Genomic DNA, 14,069 nt, shown 5'->3' on the forward strand with positions numbered 1-14,069 from the left:
TTTATAATATATATTTCATATATTTACTAACCAAATAGTTTTATTTAAATGTTTTCTACAATATCAACCCAATTAAAAATTGAAACGGCCAGAATTAGTATGATGAACTGAAGCTTTGTTTGCAGAAATTAAAAGTTTAATTCATGCTGAAGCTGAAGACGGTGTGGGTGTGCTTTTTATTCATACGGACAACACGTGTTCGATTCCGCCTTTTGCCCCACTTTTTTTCCCATCCTGTTTCCTGTCTCCACTCTTAATATTTCCTTTAATACTACTTATAATAATAAATTAAAATGAATATAAATATTGATTTCCTCACACTGATTTGGTCACAGTGAAGGTCGGAGAGTTGAGAGAAAAGTTTGATCCGGGTAAATTTAACCATGGTTTTACTATAGTAAAATGGTATAACCATGTTTATTGGCAGAAGCTCCAGTTTTAATGCAGTTAACCATGGTGTTACTACAGTAATATGGTGTTAATATAGTAACCATGTTTAATTTTGTGGTTACTATGTTTTCACTACAAATCGGTACCCATTTACTTGCATTGTGAGGACCTGCAGAGCTGAAATATTCTTCTAAAAATCTTCATTTGTGTTCACCTGAAGAAAAAAACTCATAAACATCTGGGATTTCATAAGGGTAAGTAAATGATGAGAGAATTTTCATTTTTGGGTAAATTATCCCGTTAATAGTAGGCCTATTCTTTATACACACATAAAATGTCTTTACTGTGCTATGCCAAAGTCCTCGGGTGAGCTCAGAATGGCATACTAACCATACTACTCCTACTACTTCTGCCATCTCTGTCTATGCAAGAAATAGTAAAAGTAGTATGCCATACAAATTCATACAAATTCAGTCCACTCGGTGGCCATGTTTTGAACACTTCTGGGCAGCTATCGTCCATGAATATAAGCGGCATAAAAGTAAAGCTCCTATCTACAGTATATGAATGGGGAAAGACAAAAATCTCCTTAATGGTTGGTCAAGATTACGATCAAAAAAACATATTTCAAATCAGCATTAAAATCTGACAACAATTGTATCATTAATTGTGCTGCTTTAGCTCAGAACAGGCTAAAAAATACTTTTTTGTTTCAGGCTGGTCCAGCTAATGTGCACACGCATTTTTGAGTTGACTGACAGGTGATGTCTGTATCTAAAATGTGATTGGCTCTTTTAAGTGTAAGGCAGGACTTCCTTTTCTAAATCCGCCATATTGGGTGTTCCAATTCCTCCCATTCATTTTATACCAGTGCTCCGTCTCTGGCTAAATAGTCTCTGGCTACAGTATGCACATTGCTGAAATAGTACAAGTGGTAGTATTCCTAACACAGCCATTGATTCAATACATGAATGTGGTAAATGATTCAAGCACCATTTCAATAACAAGTTCAAGATTTTAAATACTACATTTTGTTAATGATATTTGCTTTATAGTTTTTTTCTATTTCAACATAAGAGCATTTATAAGCCTCTCTTTGTGCTCAATCCTTCTTTATCCACTTTCTTCTCCCTTGCTTTCTTCTTGGTAAGCTGCTAACAAAACCAGCTTCTTTTACAAGGTTGTAAAACCTGTTTCTTTGTTACACTAATACACTTAGATCATTCAGCACCATTAAAATTCAAAACACACACCAAACATCTTTATTCAACCCTTTCGCAAGGCTGATCACGGAACCCATATTAAGGGTCAGACTGCAGTTTTTTGTTCAGCTCTCACAGAAGACTGTTTACTTACAGTTGCAGTCAATGAAGCAGTCCTATATGAAGGTAAAATAGTGCCTAAATGATTTGCATGCACAGAGTACGATTTGTGAAAGCGTAAATCAAATTGCCAGCGTAAAAATAAATTGCATGCGTATAGAACGTTTTTTAAAGGTGTAAATCAAGTTGCAAGCATAAGAAAAAAATATTAGCAATACTTTAATGCTTTGCATAAGTGTAATTCGTGTGTTGTGTAATTTCATATTAACACAAAGTAAATTTGGGGTGTATTCTTCTGACCTTTTTTGCGCGCTACATTTTTGGCACTGTTTTTATGCCTAAACATGGCAAAAAACATTGCAAACCTGCAATCAGCGATATGCAAGCAAAGAAAGGGTGTCATGAACAGCAAAACAGATTGACCGCGTAGAATCAGTCTGTATGTGTAACATAAACTACTGTAAATGTGTAAATGACTTGTGTTTGTGGCATAAATATTTTCCAGAAATAATCCGATAAACACTGTTCCATCTTCCCTTTGTTGTGCTCACACTTTTGGCACAAATTTCACACTGAAAATAATTTTGCAAGTGCAAGGGGGAAGGCAGGTCTACCTGCTTCTAGTAACCAATCAAAGGTTTTCGTTGACTAGTTTACTCTGACCTGATTGGTTTAATAACTTGACAGACTGCTTGTTCTTCATAAGCTCAGCATCGCTCCGTATCTCTCCTCTCTTAAATATTAAACTGAAATATTAATACATACACATTCTTGCATATCGCTGATTACAGGTTTTTCTTACTCTTAATCTGCACATGCAAATCATTTAGGCACTATTTTACCTTCATAGCCCTACTCTTTGCACTGGAGTAAGGGCTGGTCTTGCTTTCTCATTGAGACTCACATGCCAATATTTGCAGAGAGAAGTGAGGTCGTGCAGAGGGCAGTTAGGGAGGCCTGAGCATGGATTTAACAGCGTTAGAGCCAACTGAGGTAGGATGATCATGAATCACTGAGTTATGAGGAAATATCAGTCTGGTAAATGCATCTACCTAAATACAAAGACTGTAGTAATAACTGCACCAGTAGAATTCGGCTAAATTAACATATTCATCTTTAGATTCTATGAGAAAATAATTATTGCTCATTTTAATAATTTATTAATATTATTAAAAGTTAGTCATGAATGCAAATTTGGTCTTTTTATGGATAAATGAAGGTCTGTTCTGCAGTTCCCTATACCGGAACTGAAATTATGATGGAACTATGATATTATGTGGCAAAAGAAGCAGACAAGCAGTTTTACACCTTTACTCAAATACTTACAAGGTATAAAGTCTAGTTAAATGTCATACATTCTCATTTAGTTATATTTCTTTGACATAATGGAGCAGTAAAAATATCAAATGGTGTTATTAGAAGTCACTTCAAAGGACTTTGAACCCTTTTGGAGTTGATTTATGACAGCAGACAGCAGCTGCTTAAAGTTTCAGAGACAGATATCAAGAACAGAAACTGCTCCATTGAGCACTGCACATTTGGTTGATTCCATTTAAAGATCCCATAGAGCAAGATTAGTCATTAAATTCATATTACCATGGTTGCATAACACCATTTAATATGTTCAAAAGGTAACTCATTTACCATTAACCTGGTCTATTCAAAGAGAAACATGTCTCTTCATTCAAAATGAGGGGAATTTAAAAGGAATAGTTCACCCAAAAATGAAAATTCTGTCATTATTCACTCACCCTGCTTTAGTTCCAAGCCTGTGTGCTATTTTGTTTTTTTCAGCAAATGCAGAAATTTGAAGAATAGTTACATAGCGCTTGCCAAATAAAACAAGAGTTCATAATGACCAGGGGCTGTCAAAAACCATAAAAGCACCATAAATGTATATAACACATGCACTATATTCCAACTCTTCTGAAGTCACATGATAGCTTTGTGTGAGGAGCAGACTGAAATTTAAGTTGTTATTAACTGTTAAACCAGGTTTCAGAGATTGTATCTAGCCCGAGTTAACATCAGATGGAACTTACACTGAAAAACAAAACAAAACAAAAAACTATAGAATTTGGAATATTTTTCAGTAAAACTTTAATACATAAAAATCAATCTGATCTGGAATCCAGTTCTTTAAAAAAAAAAAAAAAAATGTCCTATTAACAGTGCATAAGCTTGTTGCTGTATTTAGTTAGTACTTCATTGTTCTCAAAATGATAGCAAAAGCAAACATTATTCCTAATTTTTTCAAAAGAAAGTTTTCCATATCACACGGGTGTACAACAGCTAGTTCTGTGTTGAATTCAAATGGGCTGCACAAGTTGCGCTGTGTTTACCACTGTACATCAGGGCGCGAGCGCAATGCAGGTTCATCAGGTTTAATCGCGATGGCGACTCTATCCTCGTATCCCAGTCCAACAGTGGCAGAATAATGATTCCTTCATTGTTGATATGAAACACATACCTGAGCCTTAGTGAGATGCTGGCAATTTTCCGTGATTTAACAGCAGGACTTTAACACTTCTGACATCACGGAAGTTTTAGGATCCATGTGCAGATGTTTATTAGTGCATTCAGAAGAGTAAATAGGCAAAGTGAAGGTCATCGGGGATGGTCGTGGAACAGGAAATGTCAATAACACAGTAATTTAGTCCAATGAGGCAAACAAGTCAAAAGGGATTGAGATAAAGACGTGGGTCGTAGAAACAGGCAAAAATCCAAACCATGACAAGAAACACAAGCAATGAAAAACACTCAGAATTGCAGACAGGCTAAAAAGACTTTGCAAAGAGTGCATGGGCTAGTCAGGCTAAATACTAGCAAACAGGAATTAAAAACCAGGTGAATGCAATGAAGAAATCATTGATGTAACAGGTCTAGAATTCGGGAGACGTCTCCCTCTGTCAGGCTGGAGGGGGAGCAGCAGGCTCAGATGCTACAAGGTCCAATTGAGTAGACTGCATGGAAAAACAGAAATATTTTCAGATTCAGAAATCCATAACACAATAAACATGCATTCAAATAGTCATATCTTTTAGTATCTAAACAGAAATGCGCTTTTCTACTTACCTGCGACAGTAAAAAGCATCTCGTCTGTCAATATTTCTGAATTTGCTCGATTTGAACTCCAAAAAGGCGGCAAAACCTGCAGCGTCAGAAATACTCTGATTCAAAATGTGCACCGCACGATAATGTAAAGCTTGGTTACGCATTAATTAAAATATAACAAATATAATGCTACTTTATTACATTATCTTAACCCATGATAAAGGATTTCATTCAGCCCTTTGTAAAATATTCCTGAGCTGGAAGCTGGATCTTATATGAAATTGTAAAGCTTTTCCACTTGGATAAAACAGATATAAAATTCGCATAAAATGTCAATTTCCTTTCAATTTGCTGAGTATAATATAAACACACACACACACACACACACACACACTATATATATATATCTTACCTTAAATTCTATGTCCAAATAACATTTTTCTGTCGATCCTGCTGGATGTCCGATGTTTTTGTCACCACGTCTCTCCTGTGGATAGTGCATGTGCGCATGCGTATGTGAATGAAATTTATTTTAATAGAATTTATGAGGCTTTTCTATGTGGTGGTTTTTAATTAAATTATTGGAGGAGATTTTCTGTAAATATATCAAAGGAAATTTACTGCTTCTAATTAAATAAATATTTAACTGTTAATTATTAAGTAAAGCTACCTAAAATTACTAGGTATACTGAAGATGAATATTAGTTAACTCCCCCAAAATAATATTTTCAGTGTACTGTGAATTTGACAACAGTAGGTCAAAAGTTTTATTGCTGAAATCGGTTTATGCTTATCAATATTCAAATCACTGCCCCCAGTGGCCAAAGCTGGAAGCGTTGTTAAACGTATGGGCATGTGTGAGTTCAGTTTCTGAGGTGAAATGTCCTCAGAGTAAGTAGTGTATAATTTATACACCATATATACACTGTATATCATCAGAAGGCTTGGAGAAACGGGATAAAGCCATCAAAGAGGAAATTGATGGAGAATCTACATTTTTCATGTCATGTTTATTTATTAGTTTACCTAAAGTTATTTGTTTCTCACAGATAATATCACTAAATAATATCATTACATATGCACCTTGGCACCCATGACACCCACTGAAGCTTCGCTATAGAATACAGTGCATGAGTCATGGACTACTTTTATGGAAAAGAGCTGCACAAATATTCTTCACATTTTTATTTTGTGTTTAATGGAAAAATAACAGCATACGGGTTTGGAACAACAAATTATACAATATACATTTTTGGGTGAACTATCTCTTTAAAGACTGCAACTCTGTGTGTTTCTTCAACTTTGGAGACTTTTGAATTTATAGAAAGTAAAGTCTCATTTAAAAATGTGCACACTTTTACTAGTTTATACTGTAGAATTTGTCTACAATTACCATAAGTGTATATACATGTACCACAGGAGACATGTCTTTTTTATCATTTTTTTTCATGAAAATTCTCACCACAGTGTCATTTCCAGCACATCTCAAATTCTGTATTGTATTTAATAGAATTCTGATGGAAATGACATTTTTTATGTTTTTGAAATTAAATGGTAGACCCATTTGTCTTGCTAAGGCAATTTTCATAGCTAAATTTATGTATCCTAAATACATACAATTAAACATAATTTTACCACTTGATTGGAAATGACGCCCATAAAAAATATTCTTCTCAAAAGTGATATTTTAATTTTTCTTTGTTTTCTTAAAATATCACTTGTTTCATATTTCATTGTCAATCATGCTCTTCACTGACACATTTGTTGACTTGGTTAACAAGTAGGCTACACTATTTTTTTTTTTTTAATGGTTTATGTTTATTTCATTCTTTGTTTAGATTATAATAGTTTAAACATTAGTATTTTATAATGGACTTGGTTAACAAGTAGGCTACACTATTTTTTTTTTTTTAATGGTTTATGTTTATTTCATTCTTTGTTTAGATTATAATAGTTTAAACATTAGTATTTTATAATGGATTTCCATAGTTTAATATTGAAATTCTGGTTCTGGAACAAGGCTAAAACTGTCAAATATAATTGAAAAGTGCCAAAAATAACTGATGAATGCCTGGTAACAACATGATCACACAATGAGACCTTCATATAACAAAAAGAAAAAAGTTGACATGTTAGTTGTAATAAAAATCAACCTCTGCAACATTAAATTGTCCAAAGACCCAGAAAGAGAAAACAAATCTAGACCTAAAGTCTGAAAATGTAACTCAAACAAAATATGTCTATTATAAGCTATTAAAACTCTTTTAAAAGAGACAAAAGTCAAAACAATCGTAATACTGGCTGAAAATGTAGGCAATTTCTCATACACTCAAGCTGTCTGTACTCCACCCCATATCCCGCCCACCTGTGCAACGACTCCTCTGCCCCTACTTGTCCAGTGTCGACACAGGGAAAACTGTTGCTCCATAAGGGAACACCCACTGTCTACAAAGAGCTTTCAAATGACAACTTCCTTTACCTTTACTGTGGAGCTGTGTGCCTCAAGCCTTTTCTCTGCGATGAAAAAACACATATTCTTTGTACAGAAGGGATCCAAGCCGTAAAACTGGTGCCTGGAGAAGCATTTTACTCACTATCACATCATCTAAAGCTCTTACTGTGAACTACCTGCTTCTGTTCCTCTTTCACAAAGGTAAAATGATATTTAACAATACTTTTTCTTTTCAACATTTTGCAATAAGTAAGTAAGGGAGATTGTGCTTGGACAAGTTTACGTATTAAAAGTTTGCTTGCTACTGTTAACATACACAGAACTAGACCACAGATTGGAAAGTTAGTTTATTTGTTTCGGTTGGGCTTTTTTCTCTCAGAGTTTTGTGTTCTGAAACTCAACACTTCTCACCTGGGTGCTGCAGGTAGACTGAAAGAATGAGAAAAATACTGAAGACGCAATGAACTTTTGAAGGGTCTGTTGTTTTCTTAACCTTGATAGGATGACGTCTTGAGAGTGAATCTCACAAAAACACATCCAGGTTACATTTCACCCCAAAATCAACAAATAAATAAGAAATGACATTGCATTAAGCACTCTATTTTTCATTGTGACATTATTTTCATGACCTTTTATTTTCAATAATGTTTCTCATTACTTCAGTGCATTAATAATAATAATAATAATAATAATAATAATAATAATAATTTTTATTAGAGGAATGTGAACATAATATCAAATTGCAAAGTATATTAATGGTCCTAAAATAGCCTTCACTTTTTAGAGCAAAACATCATTTATTTTATTTTTTTCTTATTGTTTTTATTAAAAAAATAAATACAAATAAATTTACCTAAAGTTCTCTGCAAAAACACTTTTAAGTTCTTCATGCTAATTCACAACATATTTAATATAGCAAAGCATGATGACCATAATTAACCACTTTAAATTAAGATGCATTTTCATAGGTTACTAATGTTGAATAAGTGTTATTAAGCATTTATAGCATGTGAGGTCAAATATCTCACTGTATTTGGCAAGAATTGCATAATAGTCACCCTATTATTCATGCTCTTATAACCGCATAGAAATAATATTATAAAGCATGTTTTGTTTTGTTTTTTGTTTTTTTGTGTGTGTAAAATGACCCTCGTGAGATTCACCCTTGTATTTTCTATCGTGTCCACAATTTATATGTTGTATGCTCTACAGTATGCATACCTCAGAGGAGAAACCTGATTTAAACTGTGTCTGATAACTTGACCCGTGCCTCGGGCAAAAACATGAATCAGACAGCCATAAATGAAACCTTAACCGGTGTACTTTAACAGGGAACACCCTTCTATCCATGTCATATTAAATGTTTATGTGCATTGACAATAATTCATCTTTGACTGTTGGCTTCATATACTGAATATGCATTATTTCCAATTAAAGTAGATTTTGTTTTGTCAGTGTGGATGAGACAGTCCTGTACTGACAAATTTAGTCGTAATGCAAACCGGTCAGTTGAAACTGAAATAAAAGCTCTATTGTGTCATCGTCTCTGTGTAGTAGTGAGCAACTCTGAGGGATCAACAGTCACCAGCCTGCCAGCTGCTATGCAGTATAGTTTGTTAACACACATAAGCTATGATCTTTCCATGTGGACAACAGAAAGAGAAAGAGAAGCATCTATAAATCAGTATAAGCTATATCTTTTTACTGCAGTGAAATACTTTTCAGCTTCTATAAAGGCACAAAATACATATTTTTCTGCTGTTATTGGTCTGGAAAAAAGATACAGTTCATTGACCACACGTTGACCCATAGCAGGGCACGTTGTCACACTATATGGGGTAAGCTGTCATAATGGAACCTGCCATCAAACCGTCTATTAAAGGCTTTTGAGCAAAATTTAAACATTAAAACAATTATGAAGCACAAAACAATTGTTCAATTCATCAGCAAAAATGTAAATGGTCACATAAAAAAATATCAAACCATTGTTTTGGCCAACAAATATTGTAATTAATAAATTGAGTAACACTTTACATTAATATTCCTTTTTTAAAGGGTTTATAAAGGGGTTAATTAATGATTAATTATTCATTTATAAATGCATTATACATCATTCATATGCCATTATAGCAACATACTTAAAAAGTGCAACTTTCTTCCAATATTTGCCAAAAAGTGAGCATTTTAACTTACATGTTATAAATGTTTAATAAATACACTTATTCATACTTAAAATAATTAAAAACTTAAAATGCCATAATTCATGATTTATGTAACAATGTAGCAAAAATCATATTACTGATGTCATTCTTCTATAGTCCATTTTGTGTTTATATTGATTATATATATTCTGTATTTATATTAAATTAATGTCTTGACTCACTTTTGTTGTCACTTTCCTTGTCATGTTGATGCCAGTAGAATGGTGCTACTCCGAGTTGTGTCCCAACTTAACTACTCCTAGTTACCTAAAGTTATCTGCAAAAATCTTCATGCTTATTCACAACATATTTCATATAATCTAGCTTGATTACCATAAACCATAATTAACCTTATATACATAGCTTTCTAATGTTGGCAACACCTTAATAAATGCTTCATTGCTTTTATACTTTTATGTGGACACAATGCACATCACTTTACATTAAGGTGCATTTTCATAGGTAACTAATGTTGAATAAGTGTTATTAAGGATTTATAGCATGTGAGGTGTTATTCATGTTCTTATAACAGTTTATACCACAGGGCTGTTGTATGCTTGATTCTGATTGGTTGACGAACATTCTAAGGTGTGCTATTATTTTTCAATAAACCAATGGCTACGAAGAAGTTCCAGGCCTTGACCGCATAAGGGTTCCATATCACTTCGCCAAACTATTTCAGTTATTTCAAATAGCTGTGCATGCTACCAAAGCAAAATAACCACATAAAACAAAGACAATTATTTATTTATTTTATTTATTTATTTTTTATTTTTTTTTCTGAGAACACAGTTTAATCTTTTGGTTAAAATCTGCCTTCATTATACAGTTGATCCTGGTCTGAATGTAAATCAGTGTGGTTTCATTGTGTTCACTATTTTAACAGCTATTTCATAAATATAAAATTATATTGAAATTTTAGTTTGGGGGATAGAATATATTAAAAAAGCAAGTTTTGAATCAGGAGTTTTAATCCAACATACAAAACCACTGCTAGAGACAACACACATTCATTTAATCAGACTTGAAATCTGTGTGTGTTTGGTGTAGCCAGATTAACCAGATCTCATGTTATGTTGTGTATTGTGTGCATTGTGTTGTTTGCTGGTTTGTTCTTTGGAGATGTTAAGACAAACCATGTGTCTTTGTTATTGCTTTTCAAAAAATGGCTTTACTCATGTGAAAGCAAATAATCTGCACATTAGATCGATATCGGCACTCCTTTTGTCTTACTTATATTTTGTATGACAGGGAATAAAAGAGCAACATTTACATGCTCACTGTGTTTCCTGTTCACACTGGGCTCAGGTTGAACACACAGTGGCTTTTGTGTGTCTTTCAGTAGCAGATTTAAAGAGGTGCCAGGGGCCCGAATAGATGTTTTGTAAGGTGATGCACCTTACATGGCTTCCTCAGCTCCTATAAAACTAAGCTTTAATTGTCTCTGCCTCTACTTTGAACCTGAAGTCAGTGGGAGAGTCTCTATACACAGTAATTCTGATTCTTTCTGAAATCTCTGAACTATTTAAAGTAGGGATGTGCCAGTACCAATACTGGTATCGGAATAGGGTCCGACACTGCGCTCATGTACTTGTGCTAGTAAAATGCTCCGATACCAATAACCAATACCATCTGACGTACTAGCACACAAATTAAAATCACGTCGTGTCCTAGTGAGATTATTTAACCGCAAAAGCTGAGATTTAATGAAAATATATAATTTGCATGTGTTGCATGCTATATACAGTATGCATGCAAGCGTTTGTGAATGTGTGGAACCGGTGTTGTGCTGATATAAAGACACAAAGAGCTCATACCATTTAGAGCTCCTTGACTCATACACGGAAAACACCATCATGAGCATCGCACGCTCTGTTTATAGCAGATGACAGGAGGCAGAGCACTAATTCACTTTATAGCGCAAGGCACATACAGATTACATATTTATTTCATTAATTAGTAAAGTTTGTGGTTTAATAATCACTTTGAGTCATGTAGTGACCGGCTTTTCGAAAAGAGAAGCTAGCGTCGTTAACAACACAGAAACACTTCAAAATAAAAGCTCTGCCAAAATAAAAGCTCAATTTAAATGGAAAAAGTACTAAATAGGTTACTACTGTATAGTTATGTGATATTCACTGTAATAATACTGCTACTACTATTACTAATAAGAATAAATAAATAATAATTGTATTATATTTAAGTAATATCTCACATCTGTAATGCTCTGTAATGCAGCACTTTATTTGACAAAATATAACTCCAATGTTGCATTTTGGATTGTGCTGTGAGGTTCTGCACTTAATTAAAAAAAAAAATAAAAATAGTTCAAGATGATATTGAAAATTAATTGCTCTGTTTCCATTTGATTAAAGTTTTAATTAATTAATTAATTTAAACACAATTTTGATGATGAGATAAAATGTTGATATGGAATTCAGAAAAAAAACAAACAGGTAGCAGATTTGGTATTGGCGAATACCAAAAGGAAGTATCGGTACTTGTACTTATTCTAAAAAAACTGGTATTGGTACATCCATAATTGAACGTCATTTAAAGCCACTGCCTGTTCTCTTCTTCTTCTTTTTCTTCTTTTCTTATTTATTTATTTATTTATTTATTTTTTATTGCTGTCACATTAATTAGTTAATAGAACAGAATCTCATGGAAACATGTCCAGGTCACATTTAATTAAAATTCAAAAGGAAGACAAATAAAAATTATATTTTGCAAAAAGAAATTAAACCTATTTTTAAAGAAACAATGCATTTTTTGTGGCATAATTTGCATTATTTCATTACAATTAAGCACATTTCCTTCCAAATTCTTGTTTTTGCTTTTAAGTTTTATGTGTTTTTTTTATCATTCTCAATGGTGACTGTCATTAGTTTGTCATTACTGTAATATATTAATTTTTTTATCCGATTTTTTTGACATTAATTTTGTGAGATTAATTCTCACAGTAATGAGAATTAGGCGGAGAAGTTCTTTATTATGATGAAATTAATTTCACAATTCAAAACGTCTTAATGGTACAAAAATAGTTGTTTTTGTTTTTTATTTAAACAAAATATAGGCTAATTTCTTTTTTACTTTCTTTTAATTTAGGGGTGAAAAATAACCTGGACATGAAAGTTTGTTTTTATTTTATATATATATTTATTTTTGTCAATTATTTTCATGACAATAAAGAATATTTCCTCCCAAATTCTCATTACTGTAATGTGTATGAACATATTACTTTTGAGATTGTTTTGTAATTCTTATTATTCCCAATGATGATTCTCATTAGATTCTCATTACTGTAATACAGTATTTTTTCACATAATGGTAATTAGAGATTAAAGCAGCAGAACTAACTGTTGTATAAAATGCCTTATAATCAGTTTTATGTTCTCGTAAATAATCGTATCCGCAATTATAATACATTATAATACTTGTCTATTCATGATTACACATTTAAAGAGTATAATGCCTTAAAACTCAAATTTCATGTGTTATACAGTATCATGCATGTGTGAGTCAGGCATTACACACTTTTAAGGTATAACCATGAATAGGCATTATAATATAGTATAACAGTTATTACAATTATCAATTATTATAATGTGTTATATTATAATACATTCAGAATACCTTTATAATCCATTATATAAACAGGCATCAAGTGAAGTGTAACTGTGCAGACATCTGCTGTTTTGTCTACTGAGTAATTCAGTGGGTCTTAACCTAGACAAATTTGTTTTAGTGGAGACTCAGAGGGGCATTTTATAGGGAGGGGATCTCTGGTTTCCCCCCGGTTGCCCCTGTCATCGCCTTGTCTGTTACCTGAGGCCAGGTGTTACATTGATGACACGTCCCATCCTGCACCCTCAAGTATCAACATGTCACAGTCAAACCCAACAAGCACTCACAGTTAACATTACTGCTTTTGTTCAGATCAGGAGGCAGTTGACATGTCTCTACCGCAGAAGTCTCTCTCCTGACAAACAGAATGTGCAATTTTGAAAGACACCATGTAAGAGATCGGCGCTGATTTTAATGGGAGTGTTCAACTTGTGTTGTGTCACTTGCTTGTGACTTTAGAGGCAGACAGAAAAATCAAAGATATGAGTTGCATGATTTTATCATTTGCTTTGAATCAGTAGAATACTCTGAAAGCTTCCTTTCATTCCTGATGTTATGTTTTTGGACTTTTATCATGGCAACACAATGCTTTTATTTGAAGCACACTGTAAAAATTTGTTTTCCTGTGGAAAGTCCTGTTACATACACTTCATGATGTCTGTATATTTTATTATGTGTAATAGGATACAGATAGTGTCTTTAAATATATCAAGATGCTTATTTTTTAGATGTTAGATATATAAAGTTGTTCACTTCTTATTTTCACTTCTAGAGAATGTTAACGTGTAGTGGCTATGACTACCAGCACTTCACTGTGCTTGCACAGACTTGGAGAATTAAGAGTGTTCATTCGGTATAACAGATGATATTGAGGTTACTGAAGTATTCTAGAAGTGATATTGATTTCAGTGAAACAACCCAAGTATGATGCTACAACGGAGATTCCATTTTTGTTGATATGGTACCATGGTTATACAAAGTTGTTGTTTTTTTGACATGGTACCATGGCAGTAACATGTTTTT

The 14,069-nt window shown here is 33.2% G+C and overlaps 1 protein-coding gene across 1 annotated transcript in view; it reads left to right on the forward strand.

The window, feature by feature from the left end:
* Nucleotides 1-7,229: 7,229 nt before the first annotated feature.
* Nucleotides 7,230-14,069, forward strand: part of LOC127414484 (1-phosphatidylinositol 4,5-bisphosphate phosphodiesterase eta-2-like) — a 203,434-nt gene continuing 196,594 nt past the window's right edge. The window contains exon 1 of the mRNA XM_051652527.1: nt 7,230-7,419. The gene's annotated coding sequence lies outside the window, so the exon portion shown is untranslated. The remainder of the gene's footprint in view (nt 7,420-14,069) is intronic.

The sequence above is a fragment of the Myxocyprinus asiaticus genome, chromosome 24 (assembly GCF_019703515.2).
Source record: "Myxocyprinus asiaticus isolate MX2 ecotype Aquarium Trade chromosome 24, UBuf_Myxa_2, whole genome shotgun sequence".
Classification (NCBI taxonomy): domain Eukaryota; kingdom Metazoa; phylum Chordata; class Actinopteri; order Cypriniformes; family Catostomidae; genus Myxocyprinus; species Myxocyprinus asiaticus.